General features: G+C 39.7%; 1 protein-coding gene across 1 annotated transcript in view; it reads left to right on the forward strand.

The window, feature by feature from the left end:
* The window catches only part of LOC125244369, a 53,083-nt gene that overhangs the window by 16,331 nt on the left and 22,321 nt on the right, over positions 1–14,431 (forward strand). The gene's annotated exons all lie outside the window — the stretch shown is intronic.

Below are 14,431 nucleotides of genomic sequence, written 5' to 3' on the forward strand. Positions count from 1 at the left end.
CACTCCAGATGGTATTTCTCCTGACCCGAAAAAGCTTGAAGCAGTCACAGATTTCAGAACGCCAAGAGATGTGAAACAAGTGAGAGGATTTCTCGGCCTCACAAGCTATTACAGACGGTTCATTCTGAAATATGCAGAGAAAGCCGAGCTGCTTTTTAAACTCACCAGAAAGGAAACCCCATTCAACTGGGATTACAGTTGTCAGGCTTCAATGGATTACTTGAAAACTGTCTTACTTCTGACCCCATTCTGTGCCTCCCAGATTTCACATGCTAATTTTCCATCCACACTGTGACTTGGGCCTTGGTGCGGCCTTGATGCAGAAGGATGACATGGGTAGTCATGTAGATGTAGTCGTTGCTTTTGCAAGCAGGACATTGCACAAAGCCGAAAGACCATACTGTCATGATCACCAGTTGGAGTGCCCTATTTAGCCACCAGAGGGCACTTCATTTCTGGTTTACCCAATTAAAGCTGCTTTTGGATCTGACCCTCTCGTCTCTGTGCTTATGTGACAGAAACCTTGATCAAGCTTCAGATCCAGCAGTATGGGGTTTCGGGTTCTTCCTCTGGCCATTGTGAGGGAGCGGATGGCTCGACTTTGGGCGTTGTCGGCTTTACGGCAGCGGGGGATGGAGGTGGGAGGCTTTGCCCAGTCGTTTTGGACTATGGGGGTGGCCCGTGAGTCCTCTCCAGAGCCCGTTCCAGACCGTCTGCCCGGCTGAAGCCCACCTGGTCAGTTCCTCCAGTGCCACCCTGGCACTCAGCCAGGACTCCGACCTTGCTGGGGGCCCCATGGTCTGTTCCTCCGGCTCCCCCCTGGCCATCGTCTGAGGACACTCAGCAATATGGGCTCATCTGATTACAGGATTGAGCCCTGAGCCTCCTGCAACATCTCTTTAAATACTCAGACCAAGGCAGAAACTTCTTTCAAAGGGAAACATGACTTCACAATTGGAATTTGCATTAATTAGGGTCCCAGACTGAGTAGTTTACACCTTTTAGGGACAGAAGTCCATTTGCATGAAAGACCTGGTGAAGGTGGTCACACCCACTACAGAGGGCAAGAATAACTCTCAAATCTTTAAACCTTTATTACCTTCTGGTTTACTTCTGTGGGGACGAGACCTTTGTACCAGTCGCACTGAGACATTTCAAATGATACCAAACATGTATAATGTTGTATGATAACTGTTCACATTAAACCATATAGATTTTGGGTGAATTTCAGGTCATCTTTGCATGTAGAGAGAAGAGATGGGGGAAGAGGGGGTGAAGGAAAGGAAATGTAGATTAAGGCAATACTGAAGTGTGATTGACTCAATGTAATTGCGTCTCAAATGGGGATGCTAATTTGCAAGAGAGAGTCCAAATGTTAATTTCCTTTGTTTTCTCAATGAGTAGCCCTTTCTCAGTCCAGACAGTCCGGCATTAGTCTTACAGTTTTTCCTCCTTGACCCCGTGGGTCAAATTCTGGTGGGTCCCATGGGGTCACTGTTAGACGTTTGTTGTAGTCCTTGGTGTATAGCTCAAAATCCTGTCACCTCCAACGGTGTGGTTATCTGGGCAGACTCCAATAGGTGAAGGGGTTCTCCTTAGTTACGCACTGCTTTGAGTGAGACACCTGAAAAGCATCTTAATGGCCACTTGACGACTGTACACAGATGAACTTAATGAACTCAAAACCATAAGGAAATGCATAAGAAAACATAGTGCAACAAAACAAAAACATAAAGGGCCCTATCTTGCACCCAGCGCAATTGACTTTGTACACCGACGCATGTGTCATTCCTATTTTGCACCCGCGCAAAGCGCGCTTTTCCCTCCACAGAAGCACGTCGCTAAACTAGTGAATGAACTTGCGCTCCCTGGGCGGTTCAGCGCAAAAAAGGAGGTGTGTTCAGGCGCATTGCCCGCGCATTGCTATTTTAAGGAGCTGAAAATAGACTGCGCCATAGACCAACTCAAACCTGGTCTAAAGTCAATGGCGCAATATTTTTTTGTTAGAGCGCGTTGGTAGAAACTGCGCCTCTGGGCGCGTCCACAGTGCGCGTTGACTTTGCTTATTACACACAGGGATGCGCATCACACAAACATGCCAAATATTAAAAACAAAAGGATTACAGTGTAAAAGAATATTATTGTGTACATAAATATAAAAATGTAATGATGAATAGTCATTGCGTGTATTAGAATTAGGCTACCTATTTTCAATTCAGCCTATTACTACTTATAATGATGAACGAAATTGGCTAATTAATTGAACAATCGTGCCAATACACACACACACATATATATTAACTGACTCATCGCGTGTACGCCATGTAAATAGCAATCCGCCATGGCGCGAGCGCATCTCGCTCTTAAAGGGAATGGGAGATGACACTCTGATTGGTTTATTTCACGTTACGCCCAAACCACACCTATGAATAATGAAGCTACTTCAGACCAACCCATTTTAGATTTGCGCCGGGCGCAAGAGCCATTTATCCCGCAGGGAAAATAGCAACAGCGCCGAGACCCGCCCACAAAGTTACTTGCGCTTCGCGCTTTGACACTTGCGTTTCAGATCGTTAAAATATGGCCCAAAGTCAGTTAATGTCAGCAAGTGCGATTGGTACATCTGGTCTCAAGCGTTTTTCAAGGTCATGTATGTTAGGGTAGTCCCATTTAAGCATCCAATTCTTCACTACCACTGTGAGTTTGGAGTCTGGAGTTTAATGGTAGTGGAATTTAAGTATTCTTGGTCTGAATTACTCAAAAGAAACGCTGCAAAAAGTCAGTATAAATTACATATTTAAATAGGTGGTATGCATCAATAAACCATATAATAACAGCAATAATAATATTCAATTACAATTATGGAGGTATAGTTATATATAATAATCACTGTTTGTTCAGGAATCTTCCAAAGCAAGTCACCTATGCAGAACTAAGACTTCTAAGAAGTGAATTGAACATGCTTAGTCAGACAAGAATGGAGATTGTGTTTTCCTTGCAACAGTTTGGTGTGTGTGCATGTGTGTGCTGTGTGTTATGTTGGCTAATTCACAATCGATGATGTGGTCAAATTATAAATTTTGTGGTTGATTGATTGAAGTACCTGTACTCCAGATCTATCCGCTTTGATAATGTTTTTTGTTATTAGAGATAAGTTGGGAAACCAGGGGCCCTCTGGTTTGCCAACCACCCCAATAACAATCAGAAAGTTTATACAATTTGTATCTTAATAGTAGATCTGCCTCTGCTTTAGAATTTGCATCATCGATTTGTGACTGTAGTCATGCATATGTATGTTACAGTGTTTTCCCATGTTTTGCTGAGAATTGTAAATGGCGTATGCTATGCATGTCTTGGTTAGACTGTAATCATGGGATTAACTCTACTTCCTATGTGTGTGAGGCTATGTGCATACGTTAGTGTGTAGATGGACAATAGATCTTTAGTGGAGTTACCCTTTTGGTATCTAAGCCATCTTTGTCTTCTATGATGTGTAGTGTTCAGCCTGGATAGTCTAGATCTTAACCAGGCCATGATGCCATGATGGTGGAGGTGTGTGTTCGGTGTTCATGTCTGAGAGATGGGTGGAAGCTAATCTATAACAATCTGTGTTGCAGAATTTAGCTCCGGTGCTACACCGGGAGGCCATGTAAATATATGTAGTGATGTACTAATGTGAGGTGTGAATGGCCCCTTCAAGTGTCTTCGCACCCATCTCCCACGTCTCAGGTTATGTTCTAACAATTCCGCTGTCCTGGCTTGAGGCAGTTGGGGTCAGTCACCTTCCTGGTATCAGTCCTCCAAGGAATTGCAGTGGTTGACCTGAGATAGGAACAAATGCAGAGAGAACTACAGTTCATTTTAAAGTTTTCAACAGCTTCATATTCAGACATGTGGAGTTGTTTTAATTGCACCATTATCATGTCTATTTGCAATTTTGCTTCCAGATGTCACATGAAACCGAGTTTCATTTCGCCAGAGCAGAATTACTGCTTTTGTTTCAGTGCAGTGTGAGTGTGTCACACCTGTAACGTCTGGACCAATCAGCCACACAATTATTCATTGTATTTAATGAATTACCCATAAACTCACTCTCACTATCAAAGTTCTCTGAACTCATCCCCCTAAAACTGTAACCAGCATCCCAGTGTTGCTAGCACACAGGCCAACCTAGGTGTCCTGTTACAGTTATATGGTACTTTTATGATACAGAAGAATTCTGGAGAGACTAGTGACTCATTCTTCCTGAGAAGGACAAATAAACTCTCTTAATCCTATGTATTCTCTATATAACCACTTGGGAAATGTATAAACATGTATCCAATTTTCCCATCTCATGACTTTCCTTTTATAGGCTTTATTCTATGTATTAATTCTCTCTTTTGAACTATTTTGGTATTAATGTTCCATAGTTGCAAATGTATAGTTAACTGAGATCACATTGGCAGCATGTTTGGTATCTACAGACTCCAACTTTAATTTCCTATTTGGTAATTTATGTTACATGTTACTAACTCTGTGACATGTTAGAATTATAGGAAGCTAGAAGGTTATTCTCTCATTCATCCAATCCAGTGTCTTATGCTAATATCTTGCTACAGAACAAAGACTCGTAAAACTTCCCTCTGAAAGGGGAACTCCTTATTGGCTCAGACACCTCAAGAGGGTGTGACATCTTCACCCCTTATATTCACTGATCACAAGGAACCCCCTCTCTTCCTGCTCGTCCTCCTCTTCTTCTTTTTTTTACTGACAAATGCTGATGTCAAGATGATGCTGTAAGAAGCTAGAAGCTTCTAAGGAACCCCAAGCTTGTGCCAGGCCTCGGCCTAGACCTTCCATTCACCAAAGATCCTCTGAATCCAACTGGTTCTCTTTCATCAAGACAATATCAGCAAAGATTCAACGGGAGCCTCCACAAATTGCATCAGGACAGTTTTAATTCAACTTGGAGAGACATGCAAGTATCAAACTCAGTCTCATTATCGGATACATTGAGTATCCTTACCCCTTTGAAAGAAGGGCCTGTTAAAACTAAACTGATGGTTTGCTCAAGGCTGTTGATCTGCTGAAATGTACAACAATGCTGTAACCTCTTGCTTCCTGTACTCTGCTTTAGCCCTCTCTCTCTTGGTAAACTGTATGCATGTATGTGTGTGAATGTTAGAGTAGTTTAAGTATTTAGTCTAGTTAATAAAGTCTTGTTCATGTCACACGTAAGGTTGTCCGTGTTTTGCGCTCATATACGGGAGTCCCTATTCATGTCGGTCCTGACTACAGGCTTTTAGTAGAATAAGATTGTTATTTCCCATAACCTGGAAATGAACATTTCTTAGAATTAATAAACAATTAACACTGTGTGTTCATTGAACAACAGGTTAATTGATTGTAATATTAATTTTATTACATTAAGTTAATTGTATTAACTGATTAAAATATTAATAATTAATTATAACTAGTTATGATTAATTATTCATATTTATTTTGAGCTAATTTGCTGCACACCTAAAGATGCTCTTGCAGTTGATCCTTCACAGTCTGCTGTGTCATGAGCATTAGAGACTCCAGTTCTGTTGGGGAAACTTTAAATGAATGGGTGTTTCCATCACCCTCCTAATCAGAAGCTCAAATGGGCTGATGTCCGGGTCCTTAGTTTCAGTTACTCTCAGTACAGCCAGATCTGTGGGTCAAATTATTTCACCTGTTTTGGTGATGTCTGCTTAGCAATTGCTGTTTTATGGTGTCGTTCACACATTTGATTAATGTAGGTCTCTGCCTGATGTTTAGCATTTCGCACCTGCAAGGTTAATTAATCTTACATTTATTGTCCCGATTCGTGCCTCATTCTCAGTTTGTCTTTTTCACTCATTGAATGCATAGGCCTATGGGAAAGAGTCATGAACATGAAGCCAATCCGTTCACAAAACCTCCTCCCAGACTTACTTCAGTACATGGTTTATATACATGTTCAGGGGGTGGTGTAGCAGTGGTGTAACAATTGTCCAATGAGAATACTTTCATGATATAGGAATGTGGTACATATAGAAAAACAAGTCTAAATATGGTCAACATCTGGTCCAGTGGCCCTGCCTGCCTTGGGCTCCAGTAAGGCCTAAAAAGCAGGGACCTTTTTTGGCTGCTTTTCAAGAAACACACACACATATACATTGTGTACATTAAAACCAGATGTGTGACGAAACCATAACAACTAGTCTCCGTTCTACCCTTGCATCCATGTAGACCAGGTGAGGGAAAACAGGGAGAAACAGGGAAAGAAAAGTCAGGCTGATAAGAATATCTATCAACACCCTCCTTGTGAATTTTCCGATCAGACTCAATTTTAGATGGTGCACCCCAGTGAAGGATGATTTGGTCTGCTATCACATGTGCCACACTTCTAATAGTGCTCTTGTAAGGGCAAAAAATGAAAGCATACCCCCTCCCTTTTTGGCACTGGGTAGTGGACCAATAAAATCGAATTGTAAGGATGAATGTATAACCTTTCTCTATGTGTTGCCATGCCTTGCAATTATAATATAATGTATTTTATAAATTTTGTTTATAATACAATTATATTATATTAAAATCTGTATAAATTAAATAACATTATTTCTGGTCTCTGGAGAGTCTTTGGAACAACTTAGTTGTCAATGTCTTCATTTTGCAGAAGGCAATTCTTGTGATTTGGTCCTGCAGTCACAGCTGCACTGGCATGTACATTGTGTGTACAACAACGGTCAGGCTTAAACCTAACGAAAGACTCTGTTGTTGTTACCATCCAATGAACCGCAAGCACATGCTGCCCACATGGTCAAATCCACACTCAATTTCTCTTTTTTTGAGAGCTTAAAGTTACAGATTGCGTTCTCATGTCAATATATTTGAATATGAAAAGGATTTAGCTCGGGGTTGATGCAATGCACAATGTCTGTTTTTAGATTTCAAATGCCTATATATTTCATTTAGTCTATTTAAAGACTATATGAAGGTACAATGGCCATTTTTCTCATTTACCAGATGTGATAGAATTAATTTGTGTTACTATTTGGCTAAACGATTCTATGGACCAGGGAGGAAAAGTGTATGTTCTCAGAGTGGTTGTACTAATGGGCTCAGTTATGAGGTACTTTCAAAAACATTAAGCCATGTATTTTATTGACTAAAATATAGTAACAACATCACTATCACTCTGTGTATCAGTTTAGGATTTAAACTGTTTAGGATTATCACCTCTTAATTATTTGTAGTCAAGAGTAATTCTGCTTTGTAGCAGTGAGAGCTGAGGTGTAATTCTGGCCAATCGAAAAGTTCTTAACTTTTACCTGTGTTGCATCACATCACCCTTCTTTTCCCAACTTGCTTTTCATAAACAATGCATCGACCTGCCTTTCCATTTATCAAATCATATGTTTTCCAATTGTTTATAATTTTTTCATTCTGTTTGCTCATTCTCATCAAGGTGTTGCTAGTTTGTTGCAACAAAGCCAATAAAACAATGGAGAAGGCATTTTGCTGATTTTAAAACTTGTTTATGGCTCTCCATTAAGTACCAGAATATAATTTGGAAGATGTTATTCCAATTTTAGGTTTGATCTCTTGTTCCTTAAGCAAACAAGGAGATCTTAAAAATGTATAGCAAGGGATGTCTTTTCTGATCTACACTGCCACTATCATGTCCCTGAAACAATGTGGTTATGTCTAATACTCCAACCCCACCGGATTTCGGTATCCGGTCTAACACTGGGTATTCCGACCCATTCTATAAATGTCTATATGGGATGTATCTGTTTTTCCCTCAACACTTCTAAAAAACGAATAAGAATTGACTTATCATGGCAGCTGAAGAAAAGAAGAAGATCAAACCCTTGCTTGTTGCAAATCCCAATATTTTGCTGAAAGACGTCACTCGCCTTGGCTGGGAGATCACGGAGGATGGTCACCACTTTGTAAGGCACAACAGCGGTTTCCCACAGGACGGGGAAGGTTTCTTGCGCGTTCGGTCTTTTCAGTGTGGTAAAATAGTTTAATTCCAATTAAACGCTTATCTGACTCCATTTTATTATGACCTCGAATTTAGGTTAGAATGCCAATTGATTATTGACAATTTATATGATAATTTATCAACACATTTGATTATTCTATTTAACTCTTTACTCTTATTGTACTCGTTCATTCGGATTCCTATAACGCTTTGGGCCCTATTTTAACGATCTGAAACGCAAGTGTCAAAGCGCAAAGCGCAAGTAACTTTGTGGGCGGGTCTCGGCGCTGTTGCTATTTTCCCTGCGGGATAAATGGCTCTTGCGCCCGGCGCAAATCTAAAATGGGTTGGTCTGAAGTAGCTTCATTATTCATAGGTGTGGTTTGGGCGTAACGTGAAATAAACCAATCAGAGTGTCATCTCCCATTCCCTTTAAGAGCGAGATGCGCTCGCGCCATGGCGGATTGCTATTTACATGGCGTACACGCGATGAGTCAGTTAATATATATGTGTGTGTGTGTATTGGCACGATTGTTCAATTAATTAGCCAATTTCGTTCATCATTATAAGTAGTAATAGGCTGAATTGAAAATAGGTAGCCTAATTCTAATACACGCAATGACTATTCATCATTACATTTTTATATTTATGTACACAATAATATTCTTTTACACTGTAATCCTTTTGTTTTTAATATTTGGCATGTTTGTGTGATGCGCATCCCTGTGTGTAATAAGCAAAGTCAACGCGCACTGTGGACGCGCCCAGAGGCGCAGTTTCTACCAACGCGCTCTAACAAAAAAATATTGCGCCATTGACTTTAGACCAGGTTTGAGTTGGTCTATGGCGCAGTCTATTTTCAGCTCCTTAAAATAGCAATGCGCGGGCAATGCGCCTGAACACACCTCCTTTTTTGCGCTGAACCGCCCAGGGAGCGCAAGTTCATTCACTAGTTTAGCGACGTGCTTCTGTGGAGGGAAAAGCGCGCTTTGCGCGGGTGCAAAATAGGAATGACACATGCGTCGGTGTACAAAGTCAATTGCGCTGGGTGCAAGATAGGGCCCTTTGAGTCTCGCACCGGCCGGGCATACGATCTCATAAAATATCAGTTGGTGTGCCCCACTGCTCCACCTAAACTGTACTTTAGTCCGTTACTAACCTGAGCGTAGATTTGTGGGGTTATGGACTTAACGTAATCTACTAGAGTCAATAATTTCAGAGTAAGTCAGAATAAAGCCAAATGTAACAATTTATTAGTCAGGTAAATGTATCATGCCAATTACATAATCATTTCAAAGATGATCAAAACAAACATCAAATGCTCAGAAACAGAGTAAAAGATGAATACCTGACATTAGAAAAATGCACATTGCTGAGTGTCTGAGGACACTCAGCAATATGGGCTCATCTGATTACAGGATCGAGCCCTGAGCCTCCTGCAACATCTCTTTAAATACTCAGACCAAGGCAGAAACTTCTTTCAAAGGGAAACATGACTTCACAATTGGAATTTGCATTAATTAGGGTCCCGGACTGAGTAGTTTACACCTTTTAGGGACAGAAGTCCATTTGCATGAAAGACCTGGTGAAGGTGGTCACACCCACTACAGAGGGCAAGAATAACTCTCAAATCTTTAAACCTTTATTACCTTCTGGTTTACTTCTGTGGGGACGAGACCTTTGTACCAGTCGCACTGAGACATTTCAAATGATACCAAACATGTATAATAGTTGTATGATAACTGTTCACATTAAACCATATAGATTTTGGGTGAATTTCAGGTCATCTTTGCATGTAGAGAGAAGAGATGGGGGACGAGGGGGTGAAGGAAAGGAAATGTAGATTAAGGCAATACTGAAGTGTGATTGACTCAATGTGATTGTGTCTCAAATGGGGATACTAATTTGAGAGTCCAAATGTTAATTTCCTTTTTTTTCTCAACGAGTAGCCCTTTCTCAGTCCAGACAGTCCGGCATTAGTCTTACACTACATTGCCCATAACCCACTTCCTGGACTCATTAGCACTTCATTGCACCCAGCTGTTTTGTGTTTGATCATTAGTGTCTGTCTATTTATACCTGGTTTGTTTCTGCTTTTGTCATCGAGGTTTCGTTTATGGTCACTTGCTTCCGTTTGTGTTTGCTTTGTGTTTTTCTTATTTTTGTATGGACTTATCTGTGGATTTTGACCCTAGTGAAAAAAAAGTATACTTTATTGTATTTTAAATATATATTCCCTTTTTCTATAGTACACTGCAAATATACTAACAAAAAATGTACTATCATTAAATATATAAAAAGTATATTAGTATCATATTTTCACAATGCAACTTTTAACACACTTTAAAATAATTGTACTTTAGTATATTTTCTAAAACATATATTTTAGAAAAATACACTTGAAGTGTATGTTCAGTTTATTTTTTAAAAGTGTATTTATTTGCACTTTATAAAAATATATTTGAGGTATATTTTAACAGTGTGCTGAAAATTATCATTGTAACAATGCACTGAAAGTATATTTAAAAAATACATTATTTAATATCCTGAAGTTGTAGTGTATCTAATGTTAAATTTGAGTATATTTTTTTAAGTTTACTTCTTCATCCTTGGAATTAATTATATTACTTGTGCTATTTATTTCAGTATGAATGCATTACAAGCCCATTTAGTATATGCAGTGTAGCCTATACAATTTCCAAATATGTGTAAATGTTTATTAAGTTTACACTGGCAGAATCTTTTTACAATCGTACACACAAATCTATATTAAACAACACACCAGCAGCCCAAGTGACGTTACATGCGAAAAAAATATGTTGAGTGGTCAAATTTATAGGAATTCAAATGTCTCTTCAACTTGGTCTGTGACCAATCAGATTTAGTTGCTCACTGCCTTCAGCCAATCAGAGCTGCTGACGTCACGGTCGTCGTCTGAATCCCCCTCGCTCAGTCTCTCAGGGGGTTTTCAGGTGAAGTATAATGTCGCAATGTATAATTTATTTAATAAAACACTGAAAGCGCAATACATCGCTCAATCTTGGGGATTCTGACCAGTTCAATCAAGTGGCATCGCAGACTGACACTGATGGCAGCGACAACCGGCTAATGGCCTACGCGATCCTGAAAGAACTGGAGAAAAGTGCTGCTATTGGGAGGTGAGTTGTAGTCTACCAGTTGACAAACTTTATTTTATTTTCTTTAACAAACGGAGAGCGATATTTCGGCTTGATATCTCCTTTTTGAGTTTTTGTGTGGTGTTTTATGGCACATGTTGTTTGCAGCACCAAAACATTCATATGATTGGTCAAATCGGCCCGTATTCTGTACGATATTAATTCATAAAGTGTTTTATGCTTGACTATGTAAGTTACCGAAAACAATATCGACATGCCATTCTGATACGGTAAAGTTGGTTTTATATTCGCACATTCGGACATCCGTATTCAATAGCCTTGTTAATCACAGTACAATGGACATTCAGTGGACATTCACAAGTGAATATGCCATTAAAACAATACTTGCCTATTTTGATCGACTGTGAAAAATGTTGTAAGTTGACAATCGTTGGTTGTCAATATCATGTCGCTGCTTAAAATTCACAAACATTAATTTATTGCACATTTATTGGAAAGTCTGAATTTATCAGAAGTCCGAATGTGCGAATATAAAACCAACTTTACCGAAGTCATTCCGATACAGTTCCCTGCTGCTAATCCTCATTTACTGTTCAAAAATAGTATTGGTTCAATGTAGGATTTAGACAGACTATTGTAAACGTGAATAAAGAGTTGAACATGCTGTCTTATATCTTTGGTATATTCTGTCAACAGATGCTGTTCTTCACGAGTCTCTGCGGTCATCATTGTGCCATCAGACACAATGAGAAGCTCATCAGAAAATGGAATATAATGTGTAATTTGTATTTGTGTATAGAGGGTCACCATGGTCCAATATTTTTTTTTTCTTTAATGAAAAACATGGTAAGTTTTGCTGAATCTATATTAAGTTTAAATAAAACCATTGGATTTGTCAATGAAATATGTCTCTTCATTAGTGATGTTGTTACATTTTATTTATTTTTATGGCCTTGAAAACAAATGCATTCAACTTTGGGAAAATGTGTTAATATTCAGTGTATATTGCTTGTGTTTTCTGAAGACACTCGTAATTATTTTGTAATGTACTTAAATCACAAAGTGTACTTATAACACAAAGTGTACTCATAACAGAAATAAAGTATACTTATAACACAAATAAAAGTATACTTATAATACAACGTATATTATAACAAAAAAAATATACTTTTAACACAAAGTATACTTATAACACAAATTAAGTACACTTTAATATCATTAATCAAGCATGTAATTAGTCCATACACAGACATATACTTAAAGTGTACTAAGTATACTTGAAGTTGTTCCAATTTAGCACACATAAGTATACTAAATATACTTAAAGTTGTATTTTAATACTACTTAATTTCAACTTAAATATACTTAGTACAAAATTAGTTGTTTCAAAATAGCACACTTTAAATGAACTAATCATTAACACACTTGAAATATACTAATAATTAGTCTTGCTGCAAGTATACTTAGTATACTTTTTTTTCACTAGGGGACCCTTGCCTGTTTTATTACATTTCTGGATTACCCAATTAAAGCTGTATTTGGATCTGACCCTCTCGTCTCTGTGCTTATGTGACACATACTCAACGCCTGAGAAAGAGTGTTTGGGAATGATTTGGGCTCTGGAACATTTCAGACCTTAGATTAAGGGCCTTCATGTAACTGTTTATACTGATCACAACAGCTTGAGGTCGCTAATGAACTGTCCCAACCCCTCTGGACGACTAGAGAGATGGTCCTTGCACCTACAGGATTTTGACTTCAACATCGTCCACAGGCCGGGTGTTCAGAATAAAGTTCCAGACGCTCTATCACGCAGCGCACTACCACATTATGAGGGCCCTATCGACATCCTTCCGCCGTATGCTGTCATAGCTGGGTTGGATCTGCGCAATCTTTCCTTGGTCACAATCACAGACAAAGCGCAGTTGATGCAGTTGCAAGTTGGTGACCTAGTGGCTGGCAGTCTTCTTCAAAACCTTGAAGGGGGCGGTTCTGACAAAGAACATGTCATTCATGATGGTCTGCTTTATTTTAGGGAGCCTAATGTAATCTGCAGTCTCCACCCGATGAAGCAGCTTAAGTTATATGTCCCAACAGTAACTCGACCCACTGTACTCAAATACTATCACGACCATCCTACAGCTGGCCACTTGGGTGTGACAAAAACGCTGGCCTGACTGAGGCAAAGGTTCTTTTGCCTCAAAATGGCAACAGATGCGAAAAGATATGTTATTTCGTGTCCAGCGTGCCAGTTGACGAAGCTGAGCCAAAGAAAACCAGCAGGCCTGATGGTTCCGATAAAACCAACAAACTGGGAATTCACAGGAGTGGATTTTGTAGGTCGTACACAGAGTGGCAATGAATATCTAATCGTCTTCGTTGACTACTTTTCAAAATGGGTGGAAATGAGTGCAGTGCGGTCAGCGACAGCTCAAGTGGCAGTGAGTAAATTTCTTAGTGAGATATTTGCCTGACACGCTGTGCCAACCTATCTCATATCAGATCGTGGGACCCCATTTGTGAGGAATCTTTTTGAGCATGTGGTTGCAGCCCTTGGTTCTGAACTCCGGCTGCAATGGTGTACCACCCGCAAAAACCGCCACTGAAAGGGTGAACCGCACACTTAAAACTGCCATACATGCTTATGTGGAGGACAAGCACACGTTGTGGGACAAGTATCTTCCACAAAGGTTTTGCTCTTCGAATGGCTTGCCATGAAAGTAGGGGTCACTCTCCAGCAATGTTGTTATGGCCGTGAGTTGGAGACGCCGCTTGATTTGATAACACAGCCAAGTACCAAGGGAGTGGATGACCCTAATGTGCCTTTTCCTGAGAGTTTGAGAGGTTCCCTGCAAGATGCTCATGATCACGCCAGATCTGCTCTAAGTGCAAGCCATGCAAAAAAGAAATGTTATTATAACAAGAAGCGACAAAATGTTTCATATGCTTTGGGGGACTTAGTCAGGGTTAGGACTCATCCAAGATCTGATGCTGACGCAAACTTTACTTCGCGTCTCTAAGAAACTGTCTAGTGTTAACTATAAACTTTCAAATGTTGACACTTGAGAGGATGCTGTCGTGTATCATGTTGTAAATCTGCAACCGTTTCATTCATGGGATACAGCCATGCTTACAGCAAGTTCCTATGGTGATGTTGAGATGTCACTACCTTTGGGATGTGCACTTTGATTCCCAAACAGACAGAGAGGAATCTGCTAATGCTGACCAAAGGGTTGATACAGACTATTCAAATGAACCTTTGAATCGACACTCGGATGAAATTCTCCAAAACATTTCACTGAACAATCACTAG

Source organism: Megalobrama amblycephala, linkage group LG14, assembly GCF_018812025.1.
Source record: "Megalobrama amblycephala isolate DHTTF-2021 linkage group LG14, ASM1881202v1, whole genome shotgun sequence".
Lineage (NCBI taxonomy): Eukaryota > Metazoa > Chordata > Actinopteri > Cypriniformes > Xenocyprididae > Megalobrama > Megalobrama amblycephala.